This window comes from Sabethes cyaneus, chromosome 1 (genome assembly GCF_943734655.1).
Source record: "Sabethes cyaneus chromosome 1, idSabCyanKW18_F2, whole genome shotgun sequence".
Lineage (NCBI taxonomy): Eukaryota > Metazoa > Arthropoda > Insecta > Diptera > Culicidae > Sabethes > Sabethes cyaneus.
This window is the reverse complement of record NC_071353.1, coordinates 85,175,943-85,198,501: the sequence shown is the minus strand read 5'-3', so window position 1 is coordinate 85,198,501 and position 22,559 is coordinate 85,175,943.

Sequence of the window (22,559 nt, the reverse complement as noted above, 5' to 3'; positions counted from 1 at the left end):
TGTACCGATTAGGAAGTGCCCTCCAACATGACGCGCACTCCGTCACAGCCACCCTCGCAGGGTTTCTTTGCTATGCCTATTTCAACAAGCACCGATCTGTATGTATGTACGTATGTATGTATGTATGTATGTATGTATGTATGTATGTATGTATGTATGTATGTATGTATGTATGTATGTATGTATGTATGTATGTATGTATGTATGTATGTATGTATGTATGTATGTATGTGTGTATGTATGTGTGTATGTATGTATGTATGTTTGTATGTATGTAAGTGTGTATGTATGTGATGACAATTTGCAATTTTTAAATTTGCATTGAAATTCAAGGAAAGTGAGAAACATGTCAATTGTCTAAAGTTTTTGAAGCCTCTTAGTGGAATACGAACTCTGAAATTAAAGAAAAGAAAAAACTTTTACCGACTAAACTCCACTATTTAATATTTATTCGCGACAGATACGTATACGCTTTGAAATAAGACACTGATGAAGCACGACCTGCAGGCGAACTACGTATCTGTTGCAAAAAAAATATCAAATAGTTGGATTCATTTTTACCTTTGTTATAGTATATAACAAAGGTTTAGAAATTGGTCGAAAAACACGAAACTGATCCGAGGCCCGGAGGGCCGAATCACATATACCAATCGATAGAGCTCGACGAACTGAGCAATGTCTGTGTGTGTGTATGTGTGTGTGTGTGTATGTGTATGTGAGTGTGTGCAGCTCAGTTTCTATCGCCTGTTTCTCGGATATGGCTGAACCGATTTATGCGTTATTAGTCTCATTTGAAAGGTATTATTGCCTAGTATATCAGTATTGAATTGCTTCGTGGTCCGGTGTTTCGTTTAAAAGTTATAAGCAAAAATGTGAAAACTACGTGACACGGTTTTCTCAGGAACCACACAACGGATTTCAATGATCTTAGTACCAAATAAAAGCTCTTCCTAAATTATAAAAATTTTCGGGAAGTTTGATTGAAAACAAATAAGTAGTTTAAAAGTTATGCTTAAAAACGTGTTTTGACAAGGTAATAATTATCGCCTGTTTCTCAGAGATGGCCAAGCCGATTTATGCGCTATTAGTCTCATTTGAAAGGTAATATAGCCGGATAGATCACTATTGAATGGTTTTTTGATTGGACTTTTAGTTTGAAAGTTATGAGCAATTGAAGTTACACGTTAAAATTTACAATACTTTATAGCGATTTTAACCAAGATAATTTATCTAGTTTCAATTGTTTTAGTATTAAACGAGAGGTCTTAACACTGCAAATGTATTTACCAAATTTCATAAGGATTGTTTCTACTGGTCAAAAGATATTTAAAAATGATTGATGTAATTTATTCAAGAAAACCTTAATGACCAATCCTTTAATGGGACTAAACCTTTAAAACAGAATAATATAGTAAAAATGTGTAATTTTTCAACGGATGTTTCTTTGCAGCAGTTAATTAATAAAATACAGCACATTTTCTTACACGTTTAGGGTGACCGTGAATCCACCTAATAGGGTGACACAAATTTTTGTTTTTTACATGCGTCCAAAAAAATAGCGTCTTCACAAAAATTCTAGAACACTAAAATAATCAACTTTGCTGCATATAGTAACTATCTATCTCTTACTGGTTGCGAAATTTAATGATTTGTTTAAAGAAACCACTTTAAAATCAAGCAAAGCAAAGCCATGGGTGTAAACGTCCTTCAGAACTTTAACCGGAAAGCATTCAGATTCACAACATGCACGAAGCATTACGACTAAACTGAGGGATTCCTATGTCATCAAAAAATTTTCTCATAGGTCCACCATCTTTCAAATCATCATTTCAAATCAATCTCGAAAAGCCACCCTTCTTTATAGACAGACTTCGCAGCCGGTTATTAGAGTACAGGAAAATTACGGGGCTAGGGCAAAGATCCTATTAACTCTGTAGCGACACCGATCAGTCGAGATTCGAACATACAATGACTGGCTTGTTAGGCTAGCATTGTACCCCGAAGCTAACAGCCACTTTAAAATCAGTTCTGCTCGAAAATTCTGTACACGATGTTTTCATTGCTTTCCTATCTATACCTATAAAGAAGGATTTCTGTCTGTCTGTCTGTCTGTCTGTCTGTCTGTCCGTATGTTCCTTATAGAATGGAAAACTACTGAACCAATCGGCATGAAAATATGCATGTAGAGGGTTTTTGGGGCCAGGAAAGGTTTTAGTGATGGTTAGAAACCCCTCCCCCCACTAAGAGGGGGGGCTCCCATACAAATGAAACACAAATTTCTGCATAACTCGACAACTAATCAAGCAAATAGAACAAAATTTGGCATGTGGGTGTTTTCGGTGACAAGAATTTATTCTATGGTAAATTGAGACCCCTCCCCTCTTTATAAGGGGAATTACAACTCCTCTCTTCTTTAAAAGGGGGGGCTTCCATACAAATTTCCTCATAACTCGAGAACTAATCAAGCAAATGGAACCAAATTTGGCATGTGGTTGTTTTTGTAGACAAAAATTTTTTCTATGATGAATTGGGACCCCTCCCCGTTTTAGGAGGGGGGATCCTATACACATGAAATACAAATTTCCTCATAACTGAAGAACTAATCAAGCAAATGGAACAAAATTTGGCATGTGAAAGTTTTCGAGGGCAAGAATATTTTCTATAGTAAATTAGGACCCCTCCCCACTTTAAGAGGGGGGGCTCCTGTACCAAAGAAACACAATTTTCCTCATAACTCGAGAAGTAATTAAGCAAATGGAACCAAATTTGGCACGTGGTTGTTTTTGGAGACAAAAATTTTTTCTATGATGAATTGGGACCCCTCCCCGTTTTAGGAGAGGGGATCCTATACACATGAAATACAAATTTCCTCATAACTGAAGAACTAATCAAGCAAATGGAACAAAATTTGGCATGTGAAAGTTTTCGAGGGCAAGAATATTTTCTATGGTGAATAAGGACCTCTTCCCACTTTAAGAGGGGGGCTCCTATACAAACGAAATACAAATTTCCTCATAACTGAAGAACTAATCAAGCAAATGGAACAAAATTTGGCATGTGAAAGTTTTCGAGGGCAAGAATATTTTCTATAGTAAATTAAGACCCCTCCCCACTTTAAGAGGGGGGGCTCCTATACAAACGAAATACAAATTTCCTCATAACTCGAGAACTAATCAAGCAAATGGAACAAAATTTGGCACGTGGGTGTTTTTGGAGACAAAAATTTTTTCTATGATGAACTGGGACCCCTCCTCACTTTAGGAGGGGGGCTCCTATACAAATGAAATACAAATTTCCTCATAATTCGAGAGCTAATCAAGCAAATGAAACCAAATTTGGCATGTGAAAGTTTTCGAGGGCAATAATATTTTCTATGGTGAATTAGGACCCCTCCCAACTTTAAGAGGGGGGGCTCCTATACAAACGAAATACAAATTGCCTCATAACTCGAGAACTAATCATGCAAATGGAACCAAATTTGGCACGTGGGTGTTTTTGGAGACAAAATTTTTTCCAAGATGAACTGGGACCCCTACCCACTTTATGAGGGGGGGCTCCCATACAAATGAAATTCAAATTTCCTCATAACTCGAGAACTACTCAAGCAAATAGAACCAAACTTGGCATGTGGAGGTTTCTGGAGGCAAAAATATTTTCTATGGTGAATTAGGGCCCCTCCCAACTTTAAGAGGGGGTGCTTCTACACAAATGAAATACAAATTTCCTCATAATTCGAGATCTAATCAAGCAAATGGAACCATATTTGGCATGTGGGTGTTTTTGGAGGCAACCATTTTTTCTATGATGAATTAGGACCCCTTACCTTTTTAAGAGGGGGGGCTCTCATACAAACGAAATACAAATTTCCTCATAACTCTAGAACTAATCAAGCAAATGGAACCAAATTTATCATGTGGGTGTTTTTGTAGGCAAGAATATTTTCTATGGTATATTTTCTATGGATTTCCCCACTTTAAGAGGGGGGGGCTCCTATACAAATGAAAAACAAATTTCCTCATAACTCGAGAACTAATCAAGCAAATGAAACCAAATTTGACATGTAAGTGGTTTTGGACGCAAGATTTTTTTCTATGGTGAATTGAGACCCCTCTCTTCTTTAGAAAGCGAGTTATGGCCCATCTCCCCTTTAAGAGGGTAAGCTTCCATACAAATGAAATGCAAATTTCCTCTTATCTCGAGAACTAATCAATCAAATGGAACCAAATTTGGCATGTGGGAGTTTTAGATGGCAGAAATTTTTTCTATGGTGAATTACGACCCCTTTCTCTTTTAAGAGGGGAGCTCCCATACAAATGAAATTCAAATTTCCTTATAACTTGAGAACTAATCAAGCAAATGGAACCAAATTTGGCATGTGGGAGATTTTGGAGTCTTGAATTTATTGTACGATAGTTAGAGACCTCTCACCCCTGTGGTAGGGGGATATGGACTCTCATACAAATAAAACAGAAATTTTTGCGAAACTCAAAAACTAATCGAACTCGAGAAATTCGAGACTCTTCCATAAAACATTAGTCAAAACCACAGACCACAAAAACTATCTATAGTAACACTAGATCATTCAGGACGAGACGGTCGCGAGTGTTGCCGGTGACCCGCCGTCGGAAGCGCCGCCCACTGGGGGGCTTGCAAAACTCGAGATTGTGACAAAGATCATCCGAGATTCATGATTTATGTACAACACAGGTTAATTTGTGGCAATACGAAGTTTGTCGGGTCAGCTAGTATTCTATAAAGTATTTAGTAGGTTAAAATACACTCTGAAAATTGTTTATCGCTAGGATGCATATGGATGATAACTAGCACAGCGTTAACAAACAGTTGAATTAAATTCCGAAGACGTGTCGATTTCTTTATGGTCATTTCCAGCTCAAAACGCTAAAAAAAGCCAGTTTTTACTCGACTATTTTCGATAGGAATTGGAATTTGAATGTGAAAATAGTTTCTTTCTAAACCTAATATTTGACGAGCAGCATTCCAAAAGGTCCAATGTGCAAATGAGAGATTCTCTTTGCGACTCGTCTCTTACGGTTATTACGGCGGCATAAATGCACTTGAATGCATCTATTTTGCATGAAACGGTTACTGGTGTTATTGGAAAGCTTATCCTTTAGAATAATTGGGTTGAAATGTATTTATTTAATATTAATGTAATAATATTTATTATTAAATGTATTAAGTTAAAAATAAAAAGGTTTGACAAAACGGGTCTTTTCTTTTAAAAAGGAGGTACTGCCACTAATCGTGGGGGGTATCAATCGGCACCAAATTTAAGATGTTTGCTTTCTGACCTATAATGAACAATCTGACAAAATTTGGTTCGAATTCGTGAAGGTCGATTACACGGTTATCGGATACTTTGCATGTGTTAGTAGATAATTTTTAGATTTCACATCTGAATAACTTGAGAATTGCTGGGCCTGGAAACAGCTTATTTAAGACTAGTTCAAAGTGATGTGTATAGAATGTTACTCTGTCAGTTTTATAAAAATTACAAATTCAAATACAAATTAAAAATAATATTTGACCTGGAAATGCCCATTTCAAATGACATATAAGATGGTATAACAAAGGTTCGTTTCACCACTAGGTGGATTAAATCGGGTTTTTTCTTTTCTTTGATTTCAGATTACAATTGTCATTTTCTTCACTTGCTGCTACTCACACTCACAATTGTACAGCAAAAGCAAAAAGCGAAAAAAAGCAATTAATTTAAGCATATAGGTATAGTGGTGTATAGGATTAAAAATACTAGTGAGTTGATTTTTCCAAATAAACTTATATAAATTTCAAACAACTTTTGCGCATCAATAGATGCTCTTTCCAATCAATAGATACTAGAGCTTAGAAATTTTATATGAAAAATAAGAGGAAAACATTGTACGGTACTAATTTTGTACGATTTCTTTTCGGTAGTGACATTTTAAAAGACAGAAATCTTTTGTCATGTATCATATTTTAATAAATAAATTGAATTGACAAGCACTGGAAATCATATCGATCATATTTCCCATTCTCAAGCATGTTTATGGCGCAGCTTTCGCACTATTCGACCTCATCTTGTTTTCCTAATCCTCTAACGGGAAACATTGTAAAAACGATGCGATCAAGCTAATGACTATCTTTTCTTGAAAGTACATTCAAAAGAAGCTTAAGTTTTGATTTTCATGCAAAAATAATTATCTGAAAGAGTGCAAGCTAAGCAATCGTTCCATTTCTCTTTTTCATATCTAATGCTCTATTCAGTTATTTTTTCTAATTCAGATAAATTGCAAAATTGAAGCCAAGCAATCAATCATTTTGTTGTAGGTATCCTTTTTCTTCAAAAACGAAATATAATAATAATTTTTCTGAACTCTTGTTTTTCAAAGATGCTAACTTTTGAACGCATGGTATTAATATCAAAATATCAAAATATCTGCTATGAACACATATTTCATATTGTCAATTCAAAACAAGTTTCATATGTGGATCTGAAGCCCAAAAGTTAAGGCCGTTTGTTGACCCGTTAGAGGGTTAATTTCTAATTTTCTATATGTATTCATTCAAGTCTGCAAAAATTATCTTTTGTGTTTACATTATGTTTCTATAAATCGCGTAAATATTATAAAACTAAATAAGGTGTTCATCAAGTAACATAAGTGACGCTTACAAGTATTTCTGCACCCAAGGAAAGAAAATATAATTATTGTACGCAATAGGTTGTGAATTTTAATGGCAAATAAAGTTTTTTGAGGAATACGGAACGGATATTTAAAAATATAGTGAACTTAATTATAGATGTTCCTGAGAAATTAAATAATGATTATTGTGGCAGTAGAAAGGCTAGATCACGCCGCTATCTGGATTAATTCGGGGTTTTTTTATTTCAAATCGCGCTTTGTGTTGTGATTCGGTTTCGGTGTGGATTACGAAGTGCGAATTATGACAGAAACAGTTCGCGACTACGAAGTTGTTGATATTTGTTTGGTTTTCATGTGAGAAAAAAGAAGAGGGAAGTATTTTTGCTTTTGTCATCATTCATACAATGACAGTTCTGCATGGGATTTCGTATAAGTGCGAACAGGCTTAAAATTTTTTTCAGTTTCGTAGTCGCGAATCAAAAGTTACAGGAGCTGGACTGGATGCCATTCGCCTTGAACAGCACCATCCTCTACTGGTGGTCCGCGATTCATCAACATCTAATGTACGTCAGCAGCATGTTCATTAAAAAGTTGAGACATTTTTGACGTAGGACTACGTCTTACGGCAAGTTTTGAGATAGGGTGTCATTCCAAAAAATCGAAAAATGCGAGCGTCACGAAAAATGAAAGGTTTTGAGCGCTAATAGCTCAGCGGTTTTCCAATCGATTTTCAATATTCTTACACCAATCGATTGGAAAATCTTCTAAGAATTGAACCAAACAACGAAAAGTGTGGATTCTTGATGTTGAACTATTGAAAAATTGAAAATAATGAACCTATGTTTTACCAGAATTCTCGCTTCGTGATTGGTTGTTAGAAATGACGTCATCAAAGTAGAAACGCGTTTTCACGCTTCGGCTTATAATTCAGTCAATTTTCAATAGATTTCCAAGACATTTACTCCAATTGATCGGGAAATCGATTGAAAATATTGAAAATATAGAAAACTATTGATTTTGTTTTTGAAATTGAATTTGAAAAATTTTTGTTTTTGAATTGATTTTGAAAATTTGAATTATTTTCATATTTTTTGCCTTCCCTCGCCAGTGCTTCCCTAGCACGGATGACAGAAATATATACGATATAAGCTATGGGTTAAGCTTCCTTATGATTGTATTTAATTTACGCTCTATAGAATCCGATCGAAAATTGTTGAGCTTCAGCTGTTGCTGCTTCCCATGGATAAGGCAACGAAGACATGCAAATTCACCAAGCGAGGTGTTGGAGCTGGAGCACTCGTTTCGCTGCCGTGAAGGAATATCTGGCTGCTGAAGTTCTGGAATTGGGAGGACATGTGCTGCTCGCGACAACGAAACGATCAGAATTATCGTCACTTGCAGCTGGCCATCCGCAACAACGAAGAGTTGAACAAATTGCTGTACCGTGTCACCACTGCTATGAGAAGTGTCTTTCCGTACATCCAAACTGTTTTGTTGCTGCCCAAGAAGACGCAAAAGAAGGGTTAAATTTCCAGCATATCACGTCGATTTAAGAACGAAACATATGTTCATGAAGATTTGAGGAATTTTCACTCACTGATTTTAATTCTATTTAACTTAGATTGATCTGATTGTTCGCTTCTTATCAAATAATTTTAACCGATCACCTCTCGCGCTTCTGTTCGCTTGTTGCTGCTGGACGCTGGTTGCGCTGGTTGCAGCCAACAAATATACTAGCTTCAAGTAAATGTGTTCGGCCAAGCGTCAAAATAAATGAAATTGGATTTAATCAAATGAAAGAGTTTTAGTAACATCTTTTGCATCTTAGCAACACAAATTTATCCATCACTAATGCTACAGTAATATAGGTAGCGTAATTTTTCTTTGGCAACTTTGCTCTTTTGTTCAGACTGAAATTGAAATGCTCTTTTTTTATTTCACGCAGATAGAATGAAGGACCATGAAAAATGGGCGTGGTCGTTTCTTGTCGCTTGCTCTGGTACATAACACGTGGCAAGCCGGCGAACAGCATTATTCAAACGCTAGCTGAGCTAGTGCCAACATCGTTTGCCAGGGCAAACGGGAGTCACGTTCGACTCGTGCACGTGTTCATCAGCGGCTGACCGAGTGAACGTGTGTTGGAGCTGAAGCACCATTTCACTGCCGTGATGGAATATCTGGCGACAGGAGTTCTGGAATTGGGAGGACATATGCTGCTCGTGACAACAAAACGACCAGATGCATCCCACGTCACTTGCAGTTGGCCACTTGGAGTGGTATTTCATCGTGATTCAGGACCACACATGAACGGTTTCGTTGATCGCATAGCTGCTGAGGCTTTCCGGTTGGTCCGTTGCAACAAGCCGTGCCTAGTTAGCGGTTATCGGTACTCCAATTTACCGAATAGAGAATTACGTTAAATGCGTTAGTGCAAGTTTATTGCAAGCAGGAGTTATGATAATCAAACAATCGGTTCTTTTAAGGGCCACATAACGATTGAAGAGTTTATTATATTTTCTTGCCCAGTTAATACCATAATTAACACAGTCAACGAGGGAAAAGTTGAATTTTTCGCTATTGCGGACGACCAATCAATGACGGTAATAAGTTTTCTGGTCACAGGCGACATTTTCTGCGACTTCCAATACGTCTGCAGGTTGTAAATGCTTTATCCGTGTCCTTTTGTAAGCCGCAGAAAAGTTGCGCAAAATTTTCAACTTTTTGAAAACTCGCGCGTACCGTCTACCCGATTACACTCAACCCCCGCTAGTATGAAAAACAGCTCGTTCAGATTGGGCGAGTTCATTTTTAATCTGAATATTTGGTAACTCTATTCATTTTCACATATGCGCAAGACGCTCACCCTATGAACTTGTTGTTTTGATTTGACGAAAACAAACGTTTTGAAAACATTTCAAACATGCGCGAATTCTAAACATTCGGTTTGTAGAAGACGAAATGGGCTCGGCAGTTTCGACTAAAATGGTCTATTTTGAGTGCTGGAGAGAGGTAAGTTGCATATGAGCTATATTGCCAAAGCTCCTGAGCAAGAGGAAACGCTTTAAATTTTTTTGCTTTTTTTTAATTTACCGGTCAACTTTAACGTCAATTGTGTGTGACGCTTGATCGGGGTTTAATGTGAACGCATTCATTCCACCGGGGTACAGATTAAAAATGTTCAGATTAAAGAAGGTTATACCAACGGGGGTACACGGTACCAGAGGAAAAGTACTATTCAACGTAGAAACATATCATACAAATTTATTTACTGTTTGGTTTAATTACTAACTTGGTTTCGTTTTAATAATATATAAAAATATCTATTTTAATAATTTAATATGGATATAACTCCAAAATCGGTTGAGGATTGAATGTATACAATGTTTCTACTTTGATGACCGTTACGGATGTAGCTTGTATACATGAAGAATCGTATTATTATATACATAGATACATCCTACTATCGCTACAAAGAGACTTACGTGGTCCTACGTCACCTATGCGGTCGTGTCTTGTGCACAACCCCTCTAATTTTTTCCACTATTTCGAAGTAAGGTAATTTAAACATTTTAAATACTTTACACCACATATGAAAAACAAGCAATCTCAAATTTCAGGATGATGCTAAAATTTTGGGACAGAATGACCGCGATATGTTGGTCGTGTTGGAGCGGCAATTGCGAGTTTACTTAACGCTCAAAAGCTACTGCTGTTGGCATGCTTGCTGTTTCACCAAAAATAATTTTTTACATTGTATAACTTTTTATAAAGATAAAGAATTATAATACTGTACAACATTGCTGAAGATATCGTTATTAATTTCATAATCCGTTTTTGTAATACTGGAGTTTCCCGAAAAAGGCGGTGGGTAGTTTTGTGCGCCGACCGTGATTTCTCATTTGCCTATTAACCAATAAAGTTGTTTTTTAGCAGATGACTGGCTTAGATTGGTTACTAATAATGTACTGAAATTTAAAGTTATTGGTTAATGGACAACTGAGAAATCGCGGTTGACGTACAAAACTACCGACCGCACGTCGGGAAACTGCTACTATTTTGTAACTGCAAGTTTTTATAACGCTGGATTATACAATTGACGAAGGGAACGGTAGAAGAAAGTAGTGAAAGAATCGATAGGATCTAACAGATTGAGATCAGTCGTGAAGGGGAAAGAGCGGAAGATGCGAGTAAGGAAGGATCATATGAAGCAACGCTTAGGAAGTTGTGTACCGCAATCTTTTATCCAAGCTGGCGGATTCCATGGATCAAACCAAGTTGTAAGAAGAGCATTACAGCAGTATTCAAATCTACTCCTCTTCGCAAGGCTTGTGGCAAGATTGACTTCACGACTTTCTTCAATCCTGTGATGCCTGGGTGAAAAATTTCGATGTTGACCGCCAACGTTTCTATTGCTTGAATCGGTATCACTGATGGTACCGTTCTAAGACTTTCAAAACTTGATACCTCTGGTAATATCAATTAATTAACTTTTTCGGCTTCGCAATCGTAGTAAATAAGCAGAAAAAACGGTGTTTTTCTCTTCTACCAACGTTTCGAATAATATGTGTTCTTTATCAAGGCTCTAAAATAATCAAAATAATCAAAACATTTTTCAATTTGTTCTTACAAAATTAATATAAACTTTTTTACCGAGAATGGACCATTTCTTTGTCAAGTGGTTCATCATTGCACGGTCACTATATCACCGCATATTAGGGCTGTCGGTATTGGGCCCTTTTGGTGAAAACCGGTATTTCGGTATTGGTGTAGAAAATACCGGTAATACCGGTAAAATACCGGTGTTGGCAGATTATTCGAAATCAATAGAAATGTTGATGATTTTCAGTAAATGTCTTTTTTTTTCAAACTTTAGCTTCAGTATTGTTGCTTAGTAAAGTAGAATTTAAGCAGATATAGTACACTTAGCGATTTATTTCCCTTGTTAGAATGGATTTTGTTGCCAACGCTTCCAACAATTGAAAAAACTTCCGCTTTCATCGAAGTCTAACGAACGGCTCTAAGCGCATCACGAATTTTCCTTTCATTTCTTCAAATCAATAGTAGGGAAACCCGCTTTTAACAATTTTCGAAAATCTCAGGATTGTAGCTTCCACTATAATGAATGCCCCGGTCTTCTATACAGTCTCTTCAGGAACTTTTCCTCCATCCCCAAATCGGAACCCTTGATAGTGTCATCCTCTTCATCATCATTCACAGGTATCTTCTCTTCTCTGTTGTCAATCCTACTATTTGCAGATAGTGGCTTGGAGACTTCATCTGGTTGTTCAATCAAGGTATCACTCGGAAGACTTGAAAAATATTCCATATTCTTTCCTGGCCGATCCTTTGATAGCAAGAATTTAAAAAGTGCGAAGATTTCCGTAGTCTGATCACGATCCGGTATCGTTGAAGCAAATAATTGATTGCTTCATACATGAAGCGACTTGTTTCATTTATTGAACAGAACGTTTCAAACAAGCTTCAGTTGAAGTTGGTGGCTGTTTCAATTGACAACGGCAGAAAGTCAGGCACGATTGTCGATGTTGAGTAGGTTTATTGTAATATACGTCAAATTGCAGGAAATGTTACTCAAATTTAATCCAATTGCATTCAAAGTAGCTGACCTTCTACTGAATATTTGATAGAAAAATACGAATGAAACTAAGGGGTAGTCATAATAAAGTGAAAATCGTTTCCTTAACGTCGATTGAAGCCAGTTTTGAAACGAAACGGCGCTGCTTCAGTTGAAACTGGTGCTTCATTACTTCATTGTTGAGTGACGATTTATGATTGTAAGGGACGTTGCCGGGCCCTAATCTGGTTTCCTAAATTCATTATTATTATTATTATTATTATTATTATTATATATTATAATTCATCGAACACATAGGTCTACATAAATTAACTTACAACTATTTAAATCGTCAAAATTGAAACAAGTACAATCGGTTTCTGAATACATTGATATCAATATTAAAGTCAAATTGGCCAAACACAAAATTAAAAACTACACACATTCCTCTAATGGGTTCGTTCTGCGCGTACGCGGTTCGATGAAAGTCTAGCCTGAGAAATTGCCGGAGCCGGAAGTTTCGGGGAACAGCGTTCACATTAATCTGCCTCAAAATTTCAGGAGCATCTATGTCGCCTTTCAACAGTTTTCCAATGAACACAGCTCTTGCAATGTCGCGCCTTTTCTCCAAAGTATTCATGCCAAGCAGAGCACATCGACTTTCGTAAGGTGGCAGGTCGTTCGGACTATTCCAAGGCAAAAACCTCAAAGCGTAGCGAATAAATTTTTTCTGAACAGCTTCGATCCGTTTGATCCAGATATCATGATATGGATTCCACACCACGGCTGCCGTTTCGAGTATTGACCGCACAAGCGAGAAGTACAGTGACCTCAGACAGTACGGATCGTTAAATTCCTTGGAGATCCTGAAGATAAATCCAAGGTTCCGATTAGCCTTTGTTACAATATAAGAGTAGTGGTCTCTAAACGAAAGTTGTGTGTCGAGCAGGATTCCGAGGTCCTTGAAGGTTGAGACTCTATCGATCAACTCATTCCCAATCCTGTACTGCCAGTGCAGTGGATTCTTTTTACGAGAGTAAGAGATAATTGCACATTTTTTCACGCTGATTTCCATGCGATTCGCAGAACACCAATCTACAAACAAGTCTATCATCCATTGGAGCTGCTTGCAATCCTCAATAGACTTCACCCTTAAGTAAATTTTCAGGTCATCAGCGTAAAACATCCTGCATCCAGTGGGTATAGCGAAACAAACATCGTTGACGAATATAGAGAAAAGTAGCGGTCCAAGGTTACTACCCTGTGGTACACCAGAATCACTTCCAAAATCATTCGATTCGTGGGATCCCAGTTTCACACGCATTCGTCGATTGGCAAGATATGATGTTACCCACTGCACAAAGCTAGCTGGAGCACCTAACCGGTCGATTTTGGCGACTAACATCTTATGATTGACTCTGTCAAACGCTGATTTCAGATCCGTGTACACGGTATCAACCTGGATGCCTTCGTCCATACTCACCATACAATGTGACGTGAATTGTGCTAAGTTTGTGGAAATAGATCTTGCAGGAAAGAAGCCGTGCTGATCGGTTGAAATGTACGATTTAACGGCTTGTATAAGCTGCTTACTGATTAGCGTTTCTAACAGCTTGGATCCTGCGCTTAGTGATGTTATGCCACGGTAATTAGAGATATTCCGCTTTTCTCCCTTCTTAAACACTGGAAACATGATCGAGCTCTTCCAACGGTCCGGAAATGTAGATTGGCTTACTGAACGGTTGCAGATGAAACGCAATGGTTCGCAGAGAGCTTCCGCACATCTTCTCAAAACAAGCGTAGGGATTCCATCAGGCCCTGCAGCAGCAGACGGTTTAATTCCTCTGATAGCAGCTTCAATATCCATGTTGGAGAACTGACCCACGTGGAAGTCCAGCACATCAAAGGGCGTATTTTGCAAAGCGCTCTCAACTTGTTGATTGCTGATGATTTCCCCGTCAAACACGCTCGAAAAGTGCTTTGCAAACAAATTGCATATGCTGTCGACTGAATCTGCATACTCTTCACCAAGAAACATAGTGGACGGGAGACCACTTTCCTTGCGTTTGTCGTTAACGAATGCCCAGAAAAGTTTTGGGTTATTTTTGAGATTTGTTTGTGTACGCCGAACATACCTAGCATACAGTGCACGGTTATAACTTTTATATCTAGTGCTCGCTGTCGCGAACACACGTTGACCAAAGGCATTTCGATTTCTAGAATATCTCCGGAGCGCGACGGCTCTTTCGCGTTTTAATTTTCTCAGTGTACCGTTTGACCAGGGTGGCTTCCGTCGTGGTCGGGGAGGCAGAACGTAAATTCGAAACAGTTGGGTAAGAATTGATATCAAAAGTTCCACAGAATCATTGACATTCGCCGCTGCATACAATGGAGACCAATCAACAGCTGAGATGGCTTCGTTAAGAGATTCGAAATCAGCACGTTTAAAATCGAATTCTCTGTCGTCGTCTAAATCCTCGAAATGAACCGGAGCGACACACGAGAGAGCAGCATAGAGAGGAGGATGCTGCGGGTCGATGCGGGTTAAGGGCTCAACGGATTCCGAAAGTTCACAACACGGTGCAGCATCTTCATCTACGAAAAGAAGATCCAGTGTTCTACCATTCACATTTTTAACCGCATTCAGTTGCTTGAAATTCAGTACAGAAAGTCCGTCTAGGAGGACTACGCTGGAGGTTGAGAACGTTGATTTAAGCGGATCTGGGAACACTATGTTGGCGGCACCCGAGTCGGACCAAGTTAAACCGGGCTGATTAAAGTCACCAAACAACAAGTGCATATCAGTCTTTCCAGAGGAGTTTACAACAGCGTCAACTGAGTTAATAAGCCTTCTAATTACGTCTACTTCAACTGCGAGATCAGGAGGGACGTATGCTACACCAACATGTATTGTTCTTCCATTCCCATCTACGTTTATCCACAACTGCTCGATATCTTCATCAACTCGAACTGTAGAGCGAGAAAAGATTAGCCGATTACGGACCGCAATCAAAACCCCGCCACCTCTTAATTTTCCAGAGCGTATGGGGTCACGATCTTTACGAAAAACAGTGTACTCCTGACCGAAAAGCTGAGCTGATTGAATCTCACTATTCAGCCAGGTTTCCGTTAGAACGATAACGTCATACTCAGCATCAGATGCAGCAACATAAAAATCTTCCACTTTGGTTCGCAGCCCTCTAGTGTTTTGATAATAGAAGCCGATTGTAGTGCTTTGAAGAAGTCGGGAACAAGCAGGGTCTGCCGAAGACGAGAGCAAAGCTGGCGTAGTTGTGATATTTGATGTGCGATTCTGGAATCGTCGATATTCATTCAATGGGGGTGCAGCACCTTGCGTAGCTTCGGATAAACATATACTATTTTGCAATTTACCTGAACAAACAAAGCGGTGCTCCACCGAAGAATTGTCAAGTGCAAGGGGTAACGTTGCTGCGGTTCGAATTGGATCCATTAAGTTTGGACGAAGTGAAACGACTGACTCAGCGATGATCCCATCGACATCAAGCGGTGAGGAAGGAGACTCGCCCGATTCAGCATCAAATTTGGAGATTAGAGATGTGCAGCCTTGTTGTTCTGAGCAGTACTGGAATCGTCGAGACTGATTCAATGGGTGTGCAGTATCTAGTGCAGCTTCGGCTAAACATATACTTTGGTTTAATTTACCTGGACAAACAAAGCGGTGCTCCACCGAAGAATCGTCGGGTAGGTCCCTTGATTGCTACACGGAGTAGTCAATCTTTTGTCTAGCATTTCTCGCGCGCTTTTTGAAGATTGGGCACTCCCTGCTCCAAGCTGAATGGTAAATGTCCACAATTTCGTCAAGGGTTGACTGCCGCTGCTTGTTGGCTCGATCACAGTTGGCACATTTTTCAAAATCTGCTTTACAATCACCGGCCTTGTGGTCACCGGCACATTTTGGGCAACAGACGGGTTTTTCGCAGTTGGCAGCCTTATGTCCAAACTCAGTGCAGTTGTAGCAGCGATTCACATTTATTTCCTCCACCACTTTGCAGCGATCCCATCCTACATTGACGCGCTGCTGATTGACTAGGTACTCAAACGTCACAGCATCAGTTTCCAACACCGCCCCAGTCAAGCGGCTATCATTCTTGAGCAGCCTGATTACTTTTATATCGGCAGAGTCATGGAAGTCATTCTGTTTTTTCAGTTTATCCAAAATCTCATCAGCAGACAGAGTGTCAGTAAAACCGAATAGTTTTACTCTGGGCTTAAGCGGTTTCAGTACAGTGATATCATATTTATCCGACAAAATATTTGACGCCGCTTCCACTAGCTTTAGCGCGCACTCTTTATTTTCGCACCTAACAGCAGCCTCGCCATCATCCTTATAGCGAACTGCCTTCACACAAAAAACTATCGGATCAATATTTGCACGAATATCGCCTTTCGTAACATCGGAATTCTGTGCAATTTTTGGCTTGATTAGGACAGTCTGTTCAATTTTAACTACTGTTCCAGACTTGCGCGGCGTAGCAATTATGTTCCGCTCATCATGAATGGCAGATTTGTTTCCAGTATTGTTTATCATGGCAACGTTTACCATATCATTGACTGCGTTATCAGCTTGTGTAGGAATTCTACGTCGCTTTCCTGATCGTAGGAAACAATCCTCTTCAACATCAACAGCTTTGGTTTTACTGCCAATTCCAGTGTCAGCAGCAACATCAGCATAGGTTCTCTTCGCAGTTTTCGAGCCACGCGTGGCTGCAATATTTGATTTGTCGTGGGAGGTACCGTCCGGAACCGAGCTTGTGGCGGATGATCTCGCATCGAGTATGGAAAGCAGACGTGATAGCAAACTATTTTCGATTCTCTGAGAGAAGTCTTTCTCAAATCGAGAAAAAGCTGCTTCGTTTTTTAGCACTACTGTGCTGAGCGCATCTACTCGGTCCATCAGGTCAGAGCATTTTTTATAGATTTTGTTGATGCAAGTCATCTGTTTTCGGCAGTCAAAGCACACATACTTCAGCGAGACGTTGTCCCGTAAGGCGGCAGCAACCGAAGATTTCAACTCGCTACATTTCGTGTGGAGAATTTGTCCGCATAAACCGAAGCAGTACACTCTATCGGCTTCTTCTTTGATCTTATGGGCGCACGCGCTGCAAGTCACCGATGTCATTGTGGCGCCGCGCAGTCCCGGCTAACCCCCCACCTACCAAGTGGGTTTTGTGTCTGTATCTTATTGTCTATTGTCGGAGCAAACTGATTTCAACGGGGAGACGATACCGTTTAAATGCTAAAAATCGCAAGCTTGGGCCTCAAATCGTCTGTCCGTATATTAAAGTGAATTAGAAAACCACTTATCTTCACTATGATGTATCATACACAACACGGGACACCGTATTACACATTAAAAAACTGGAAATAGTCGGAATTCTAAGTCAGCTGCGTCAACCGTCGAACCGATGGCGGTTCATATTATCTGAGAGCATCGAATAATTTGGCGGCTTTTAAATATCAAGTTGTTCCAAAAAATTGAAACGCGACGCTTGGCTCATGCAATGAAACATTTTTACAGCAAAGGCACTCTACTGTGCCTTAAACGGGCTCAAGAGCTATAATTGTTTAACTCACAGTTTCAAATTCTCTATTGCTAGCAGTTGTAGAATCTCGTCGGCATTAACACCAAATTGTTTTTCTATGAATTTTACATTCTTCTATCAAACTTAGTTCTTCTTCGAATATGGAGTTTAAAAAAACTAGGATATTAGAAAATACCGGAAATACCGGTTTTTTTGCCTTTCCAAAATCGGTATTTCGATATCCAAAAATTGGCCGGTATTACCGGTTTCGGTACTACCGGTACTACCGGTTAGACAGCCCTACCGCATATACATATTAGCCTAAGAATATTTAAAAGAAAAACAATATTAGCAACTAGGAACAAGTTTTACAATAATTAATTTACAATATAATTTTCAAACACACTTTAAAACTAAAACTTCGAGCTCGTAGCACTTTTTGAAAAAACTAACGAAAAAACAAAAGGATTGCTGTAATAAATGAGTTTACATGCAAGCTTGAGCACAATTTTATTGTGTGCAAGTTTTCGTTGTGCTCAGTTATGTCTACTAGTAGCTGTCATTTTCGCTGTCATCAATCATCTGACATTTCCCGATGTTTTGTTTTTACTCTTACCCTGCTTCAAAGTAAATTGATATATACCAGGTATATGACAATGCGAGCTGTCATATACACTTTGCACTAACACATCTACACTAGTTCTGAGATTTCGAGCATTTTGTATGGCAAATTAGTTAATTTTTTAAAAAAATCGTTGGATACGCAAGATTTGTCTATTTTTTTCTCACAGTTTTTATGTTTATGCTTAGAACATTATTTCTAGTATGTATTTTCATGAATACAATGAAGTGCAACATTCCAAATTGCAAGCGGAAATTTTTTCGTCAAAACGGTATCAAGATGTCTCAAAGAAATGTCGTTATATCGCTTTCCTACAAGTAGTAAAACAAAAAAGAATTTTTTTAAAATGCTCGGACATGATTGTTCAATAAGCAGCATGAGCAACATTGTTATCCGCCCGCTATATTTTTCGTCTGATTTCTGGTAAGCTTTTAAAGTGTTAATTATCTAAGACCGTTTTGTAGCAATCTAAGATTACTTTTTATGGTTTTCTACGTAGTGTTGAGACGGGTAAATTTATGATAAAAAGGTATCATCTTGGAACAGTGACTTCAACTTAAGCATTTTCAAGCAGTAGCACAAGCATCTATTCGAATAAAACTATTTTTTAAAAGAAGACATCAAAGGCAGATATTCAAGAGCATCATGCATGCAAAATGTTGGATGGAACGTGTTTTAATTTAAGCAACCGTATACCGTATTGATCGTGAAGTATTAGAAACATTAATTCATTTTTCAATTGCACATCGAAATAGTTAGTCACCCATGTTCTCAAATTTTTTACGCATAATAAAGAAGGCTACAAGTGCAAATGACTTTAAATATATTCCTTACATTTCATTGTAAATGTTCAAATATTTCTCTGGAATAATATAGCTGCATTCATTAATTACAATTAATTTAGTGTTAATTTTCATGCAAGTTCCACCATATTTCAGAACTATTTCTTCTTCTTTCTACACACACTAATGCAACCCTCGATGGTCACATACCTGGTATATATCAATTTACTTTGACTCTGCTTTACACTTTGTAACACTGCTGCATACGTTGAGCTTAGCCCTCTGACGGGCAACACCGTAAAACGATGCGATCAAACTAATGACTATTTTATCATGAAAGTACACACAAAAAAACCTTACGTTCTGATTTTCATGCAAAAATAATTATCTGGAGAAGCGCCAGGTAAGAAAAAGTCCAATTTTTCCTTTTCTTTTTTCATGTCTAACACTCTGCCCAGATATTTTTTCAATTCAGATATATTACAAAATTTAAATAATGCATGAGATTTACTCATAGAAAAATTGTTTAGGTCAATCATTTTATTCTAGATGTCCTTTTCCTTCAAAAGTAAAAAAGGGTACCGTCGCGCATTAATTATTTTCGTAATTTTTCGGAATTTTTGTTTTTGAAAAATGATAACTTTTGAATGCATGGTCAGAATGTTATGATATTAGTAACAAAATGTCAAGAAATCTGTTCTGAACACATTTTGCATATTGCCAATTAAAACAAATTTCGTATGCGGCTCTGGAGCTCTAAAAGCGAAGGCCGTCTCTAGACGGTCTTACCCGTTAGAGGGTTCCCGATAAAAAATCCCCCCTACTTTTCCTCCGATTTAGTACACTGATAAAAATAGACACGGCGTTACCAAGAAATCTTACACATGAATTTCAACGTCCAAATATTGATGTTGTTTCATTTATCAATCATTCGGGTATCAAAAGCGTTTCCCTTCGATTTAACGTGAAATGAAATATTTCATATGGGAAACACGTTAAACAACCATGTTTTTTCAACAAACCTTCAATCAACATGGTAGTCACTGCTTTCGCACTACAAAAGCACGTGTTTTACCATTAGATCGTATTCTGTTGCAATCCACATGAAATTAAGGTGTAAGTTTTTATAAATATTTCACTGGTTTTACACGTTTAATCAAAGGGTAACTCTTATGAAATGTCATCCTATTTGAAATTCACGTGGCTTTCACGATGAGTTGATGTGAACATCAGGTCATCTGAAAGTGTTTTACCCATGGTTTTAACATTGAATATGTTTCATGTGTTATTCCTATGAAACTGTAGTGATTAGCACCAGGAGAATATCTATGTGATCTGCACATTAAACGCACGTGTATAGTTTTTTCGGTGTAGGTTCGCGTCGGCTGAATCGCCCGATTTTGGACCCGACGAATCGGCCGATTGTTGCAACGACGCTTATGGGAGTTTAACAGGGCGATCTACCGATTCGTCGGTATGTTTAATCGATCGACTAAAACCGACTAAATTTGCTGTTTAGTCGGGTGATGAAATAAAGGTGCCTGATGGAACCAAACGAAATAGGTTGATTAATCGGGAGATAAAATTTGTCAATACCGACGAAATAGGTGGATTAATTGGTGTATGTAGTTAACTTGCCTACGAAAGCCGATCAAAGCGGTGTAGGAATTAGAGGACGAAATACGTAAGTCATACGAAATAGGTGGATTCATCGATGGAGAAAATTTTGTAACCTACGGAACCAGACGAAATAGGTCGATTATTCGGGACATAAAATTTCTCAATACAGACAAAATAGGTGGATCAATTAGAGCATTAAATTGAACAGTCTATTAAACTAACCATAATTCTAATAATAATGCTCCTAATAATGCCCTGAAAGTGGCCATCTTCAACAACTCCTCCTGCCTCAGGAACAGAAATGCCCACCGTGCGGGATCGCTCGACCAGTTCGATAGCGACTTGCAACTTCTGAGAAATTGGCGACCAGCGGCCCAAGACCGAGTTAAACCAAGAAGACTGCATGAAATAGCACGAGCGACGCCGGCGCTATGACAACCTGTAACAATCGAAAGGTAATTAATTCGAATCGAAAAAAAGCTGTTCATTGAAGAAATTTCTCTCTTCGGAACATACACGAACACTTATGTAGACTCCTATAGTTTCATTTCACTAACCTGCTTATCAATAATCAATTTCCTTCATGAAGCCAATAGATCAATTTCTTCCGCAGAACCAATCCGTTTGCATCGTAACAAAGGAGATGAACTTGTCGCAGAACCTTTTCGATTCCATGCCTGATTGACGGCGACGCCGATCCGGCCGGAAGATACCAACCGAGTCAAGAGCAGCTTATCACTAACCTCTCTCTCCGTTGTGCGGCTCCACAATCCGAAAGGAAAAAATAGTCGCACGATAATTTTCAGTGCCAAATTCCAACTAAAATAGCGATAATAGGTTACATATTCAATGCAGTTGTCTTTTTATGTAACGGATACTTACCTAGCTATTCAAATAAAGAACAAGTAAATTAGAAGTAAACTGGCCTTGTTCAAAAATCAATCAGACTAAGCTGTCAAAAGATCATTCTGTACAGAGTAAACCGATCATCACCTGATTTAATCGTTACCCGACGGTAACAGATTAAATATACCAATGCGTCGGGTGACGGAGACAACCACCCAACGCGATCCGACGAAGTCGGTTGATTTCTTTGGCATCCTATTTCGTCGGTAGACGCGTAAAACAGCATCTGTCAAAATTTTCTATTGGGTTAAGTTTTCAACATCACTACGTTTGTTTACCGTATCGGTCGTGATAATGTGGCACATTTCCAGCACATTCAGCGCTGCAGTTCGTCGATGTTCATCCAGAATATGAACCTTATCCAGTGCAAACGAGTGATCGTGTTTGATGCTGTGTTGGAGTAGTGCAGTTTTCTCTTTCAGGCGCTCCATTTCGGCAGTGGTGGATGGGCTGTTAACATGCATGTTGGTTTTAAGCTCATGCAACTTTTTAATATTAGATCGGTGGTTGCTCATTCTCGTTTTCAGGTACTGTGTAGTAAGGCCAACATAGCACGAATCGCATTCAGCACACGGGATTCTGTATATAACATTGCAGCGATCTAACGGTGCTATACGATCTTTCGTGTTTGTGAACAGGCAGTTGATGGTATGTTCGTTGCGTGTGGCTGTAGTGACATTTGGAAAATCTACACGTAACGATTTTTTTATGCGTGTTGTCAAAATCGATATAAGGCATCGGTTTGTATGTTGTTTGGGCTGTTTCTACTGCATGCTCTCGTATGCTCCTTTCCGCTCTATTCTGCAGTCTGTTACCCAGTGATAATGGGTAGTGGTTTATCATTAGGTG